This window comes from Mobula hypostoma, chromosome 1, assembly GCF_963921235.1.
Source record: "Mobula hypostoma chromosome 1, sMobHyp1.1, whole genome shotgun sequence".
NCBI lineage: Eukaryota > Metazoa > Chordata > Chondrichthyes > Myliobatiformes > Myliobatidae > Mobula > Mobula hypostoma.
In genome coordinates, this window is record NC_086097.1 from 247052166 (window position 1) to 247058322 (window position 6157).

Below are 6157 nucleotides of genomic sequence, written 5' to 3' on the forward strand. Positions count from 1 at the left end.
GATTGGGGCTGAGTGGGAAATTGGATCAGCCATGATGAAATGGCAGAGCAGACTCGATAGGCCAAATGGCCTAATTCTGCTGCTATGTCTTATGGTCTTACAGAACGCAAGTAATAAAGCTGACGTGTTTGTTTTTGTTGGGAGGAATTGAATGTAAACTTTGGAGGTTTACTTCAATTAAATGGTGACAATACATCTGGGATATTCTAAGACCATAATACCATAAGACAGAAGAGCAAAATGAGGCCATTTGGCCCATCAAGGCTGCTTTGCCATTCAATCATGGCTGATCCTTTTATCTTCTTCTCAGCCCCACTACCCAGCCTTCCCCCCGTAACCTTTGATGCCGTGTCCAATCAAGAACCTATTAATCTCTGCTTTAAATACACCGTATGACCTGGCCTCCACAGCTGCCTGTGGTAACAAATTCCACAAATTCACCATCCTCTGGCTAAAGAAATTTCTCCGCACCTGTTTTAAGTGGACACCCCTCTAACCTGAGGCTGTGCCCTCTTGTCCTAGACTCTCCCACCATGGGAAACATTCTTTCCACATCTACTCTGTCAAGGCCTTTCAACATTCAAAAAGTCTCAATGAGATTCCCTCCTTATCCTTCAGAATTTCAGGGAGTACAGACCCAGAGCCATCATTCCTTGTATGATAAATATTTCATTCCTGGAATCAGCCTTGTGAAACTCCACTGAATGCTCTTCAATGTCAGCACATCTGTTCTTAGATGGGGTGCTCAAACTGTTCACAATTACTCAAGATGAGACCTCACCAGTGCCTTATAGAGCCTCTGCATCACATCCCTGCTCTTATATTCTGGACGCCTTGAAATGAATGCTAACATTGTATTTGCCTTCCTCACCACAGAGTCAACCTGCAAGTTAACATTTAGGGTTTCTGCACAAGGGCTCACAAGTCCCTTTGCATCTCAGATTTCTGGATTTTCTCCCCATTTAGAAAATAGTCTGCACATTTATTTCTACTACCAAAGTACATGATCATGCATTTTCCAACATTGTATTTCATTTGCCACTTTCTTGCACGTTCTCCTACTCTAAGTCTTTCTGAAGCCTATTATTAACACTGCTGAACATTGCCTGCCCCTCCGCCAATCTTCGTCGCATCTGCAAAGTCAGTTAGCCTAACATCAGTGGTTGGGAAAGTGGTAGAGTCTATTATTAAGAATGAAATTTTAGGGTACTTGGAGACTAATAAGATAAGTCAAAGTCAGCATGGTTTCTGTAAAGGAAAATCTTGCCTGACAAATTTGTTGGGAGTTCTTCGAGGAAGTAACAAGCATGGTGGACAAAGGAGAGGCAGTTGATGTCATTTACTTGGATTTTCAGAAGGCATTTGATAAGGTGCCAGACATGAGGCTGCTTAACAAGATAAAATCCTATGGTGTTACAGGAAAGATACTGGCATGGCTGGCAGGCAGGAGGCAGCGAGTGGGAATACAGTGGGCCTTTTCTGGTTGGCTGTCAGTGACTAGTGGTGTTCCTCAGGGGTCAGTATTGGGACCATTACTTTTCACATTGTTTATTTGTCAATGATTTGGATAATGGAATTAATGGCTTTGTGGCAAAGTTTGTGGACGATACAGAGACAGGTGGAGGGGTAGGTAGTGCTGAGGAAGCAATGCGATTGCAGCAGGAGTTAGACAGATTGGAAGAATGGGCAAAAAAGTGGCAGATGGAATACATTGTTGGGAAATACATGATAGTATATTTTGGTAAAAGGAGCAATAGTGCGGACTATTATCTAAGTGCGGTGAAGGTTCAAACATCAGAGCTGCAGAGGGACTTGGGAGCTCTCATACAGGACTCCCAGAGGGTTAATTCACAGGTTGAGTCTGTGGTGAAGATGACAAATGCAATGTTGGTATTTATTTCAAATGGAATAGAATATAAAAGCAAGGAGATAACGCTGAGCCTTTATACGTCACTAGTCAGGCCACACTTGGAGTATTGACAACAGTTTTGAGCCCCATATCTCAGAAAGGATGTGTTGTCATCGGAGAGAGTCCAGAGGTGGTTCACAAGGATGATTCCGGGAATGAAGGGGTTAACATATAAGGAGCGTTTGGCAGCTTTGGGCTTGTACTCACTGGAATTGAGAAGAATTCAGGAGGATCTCATTGAAACTTACCAAATGTTGAAAGATCTAGATAGGGTGGGTGTGGAGAGGATGTTTCCTGTAGTGGAGGTATCCATAACTAGAGGCCACAGCCTCAAAATTGAGGGGTGACCCTTTAGAACAGAGATAAGCAGGATTTTATTTAGCCAGAGAGTAGTGAATCTGTGCAATGCTCTGCCACAGACTGCAGGAGGCCACATCTGTGTGTATATTTAAAATGGAAGTTGATAGTTTTCTGATCAGTCAGGGCATCAAAGGATATGATGAGAAGGCAGGTGTATGGGGTTGAGTGGGATCCGGGATCAGCCATGATGGAATAGCAGAGGAGACTTGATGGACTGAAGGGCCCAATTCTGTTCCCATATCTTATGGTTTAACTTGCCAACAAAGCCATCTATTCCATTATTTAAGTCATTGATATATAGCATAAAAAGAAGTGGTCCCAGTTCCCACCCCTGCGGAACAATGCTAGTCACTGGCAGCCACTCACTGCCTCCTACCAATCAGTCAATGCTCTAACCATGCCAGTAACTTTCCTGCAATACCATTGGCTCTTAACTTGGTAAGCAGTGTCATGTGTGGCGCCTTCTGAAAGTCCAAATTTACAACATCCACTGCATCCCCTTTATCTATCCTACGTGTCATCTCCTCAGAGAATTCCAACAGGTTTGTCAGGCAAGATTTTTCCCCTTAAGGAAACCATATTGACTTTATTCCATCTTGTCCTGTGTCACCAAGTACCCCCCATCACCTCATTCTTAACAATTGACTTCAACATCTTCCCAACCACTGAGGTCAGGATAACTGGTCTTTAATTTCCTTTTGGCACCATGCCAGAATCCAGTGATTTTTGGAAGATCATTACTAATGCCTCCACAATCTCTATCGCTTCCTCTTTCAGAACCCTAGAGTTCAATTCATCTGGTCCGGGTGACTCATGTACCTTTAGGTCTTTCAGCTTTTTGAGCACCTCCTCCCTTGTAATAGTAACTGCACTCACTTCTCTTCCCTCACACCTGTCAATATCTGGCACACTGCTTGTGTCTTCCACAGTGAAGACTGATGCAAAATACTTATTAATCTAGCTGCCATCTCCTTGTCCCCCTGTTATTATTTCTCTGGCCTCATCTTCTAATGGTTCTAGACCCACTCTCATTTCCCTTTTTTTCTGTACTTGCAAAAGCATTTACTATCCACTTTGAAATTGTTTGTGAGCTTGCTTTCATATTTCATCTTTCCCCTCCTGATGATTCTTTTGGTTGCTCTCTGTAGGTTTTTAAAAGCTTCCCAATCCTCCGTCTTCCTACTAACTTTTGCTTTGCTGTATGTCCTCTCTTTTGCTTTTACATTAGCTTTGACTTCCCTTGTCAGCCACAAGTTTACTATTTTGCCATTTGAGTATTTCTTTGTTTTTGGAATACATCTATTCTTCACCTTCCTCATTTTTCCCAGAAACTCACACCGTTGCTGCTCTGCTGTCATCCCTGTCAGCACCTCTTTCCAATTTACTTTGGCCAACTCCTTTCTCATACCTCTGTAATTTCCTTTACTCCACTGAAATACTGCTACATCAGACTTTACTTTCTCTCTATCAAATTTCAAGTTGAACTCAATCATATTGTGATCACTGCCTCCTCAGGGTTCTTTTACCTTAAGCTCCCTCTCTTCCGGCCCAAGCCAGTATAGCTGATCCCCGAGTCGGCTCAATGACAAACTGCTCTAAAAAGCCATTTCATAGCCATCTAACAAACTCACTCTCAAAATTGATTACCAACCTGATTTTCCCAATCGACCTGCATGTTAAAATCTCCCATGACTACAGTATTGGTCTTATTAAGAAAATATGCTAATGATGCCAATATAAGGTACGGGCTGGCTTTTTTAAAATAATGTTGAACAAGCTAGCTTTGTATTTGTTGAAGTTTGTATGGGTGGGGATATGATTGAAACACACAAGATTTCCAAAAGGTCTCGACACAAATGGCATTACCTGTTATGGAAGAATCTAGAACTCGGGGTCACTTCTTCCTGTAGAATTAAGGACTTACCATTTAAGATGAGGTGAATTTTTTTTTTTCCCTCTGAGAGTTGCAAGTTTTTGAACCTTTACCTCAAAACGCAGTTGTTGGGGCAACTCGAACAAACCAACACCACTGTTAGGGACCAAGCACAGCGAGTTATCCTCTATGACGCGCCTTCTGATCCAATCCCAAATAATGTTCAAAAAGTCGAAGAAATGTATTTGATTCTTTATTATTAACCTGCAAAGCAATGTTAAAATGATAAAACTAATGAAACTAAAACTGGCGATATTAAACGTAAATAAGAGAAAATCTGCAGATGCTGGAAATCCGAGTAACACACAAAATGCTGGAGGAACTCAGCATTTAACGAAAATTAAAGATATTAAATGTATTTAAGTGGACTTAAGTAAAGTAGAATTAAGCAATTTCAAACATAATTAATTGGTCACAAAAGATATCACCCCCGGCACTCCCCAGCTCTAAAACTAAAGAGAAGCATGAAAACGCAACTTATTCCCTTCGCTTTTAGCACGCTCCCACCCATGTGACAAACTACCATAACAATACAATGCAGATAGAAAACATGGCTCCCACAGTGAACTGTGAACATCTTTAAGGCAGGAAAGATGGTACATGAGTTCTTCTTAAGCAAGAGGCTGAAAGGTTCAAAGTTCAAAGTAAAATTTGTTATCAGAGTACGCACATTTCACCATGAGATTCTTTTTCCTGTGGGCATACTCAACAAATCTATAGAACAGTAACTGTAAACAGAATCAGTGAAAGAGCATAGAAGACAGCAAACTTCAAATGCAATTATAATAAAAAAAAAGAGAGCATGAAATAACAAGATAAAGAGTCCTTAACATGAGATCATTGGTTGTGGGAACACAAGAAATTGAATGTGTAGTTATCCCCTTCTACCTAGAAATCTAGAGAACAGTAACTGTAAACAAACTACGCAAATGCAGATATAAATAAATAGTAATAAATAATGAACATGAAATAACAATGCAACTGAGTCCTTTAATTATCCCCTTTTGTTCAAGAGCTTGATGATTGAGGGGCAGTAACTGTTCTTGAACCTGGTGGCGAGTCCTGAGGGTCTTGTACCTGACAGTAGCAGAGAGAAAAGAGCATGGCCTGAGTGGTGAAAATCTTTGATGATGGATGCTGCTTTTCTACGCCAACACTTCATGTAGATGTGCTTAATGGTTGGGAGGGTTTTACCTGTGATGGACTGGGCCGAGCCCACTACCTTTTGTAGGATTTTCCACTCAAAAGCATTGGTGGCTCCGTACCAGGCCACAATGCAGCCAGCCAGCACACTTTCTACCACACATCTATAGGTTGTCAATGTTCTTGTTGACATGCCGAACCTCCGCAGACTCCTGAGGAAGTAGAGGAGCTGTTGTGCTTTCTTTGCAATAGTATATGACGCATCCTCTGAGATAATGACATCCAGGAATTTAAAGTTACTGACCCTCTCCATCTCTGATCCTCTGATGATTACTGGCTCGTGGACCTCTGGCTTCCCTCTTCTGAAGTCTACAATCAATTCCTTGGTCTTGCTGACATCGGGTGAAAGGTTGTTGTTTATCACACTACACAGCCAAATTTACAATCTCCCTCCAAGTATGCTGATCATCATCATCACCTTTGATACGGCCCACAGCAGTAATGTCATCAGCAAACTTGTATATGGTGTTGGAGCTGTACTGAGCCACACAATCATAAATGTAAAGCGAGTCGAGCAGGGGGCTAAGCACACAGCCTCGTGGTGCTCCCGTGCTGATGAAGATTTTGGAGATGATGTTGTCAATCCGAACTGACTGGGGTCTGCAATGAGGAAATCCAGGATCCAATTGTACAGGGGGTGTTGAGGCCCAGGTCCTGATGTTCACTGATTAGTTTTGAGGGGATGATGGTGTGAAATGCTGAGCTGTAATCGATAAAGAGCATTCTGATGTATTTGCTGTCCAGATGTTCCA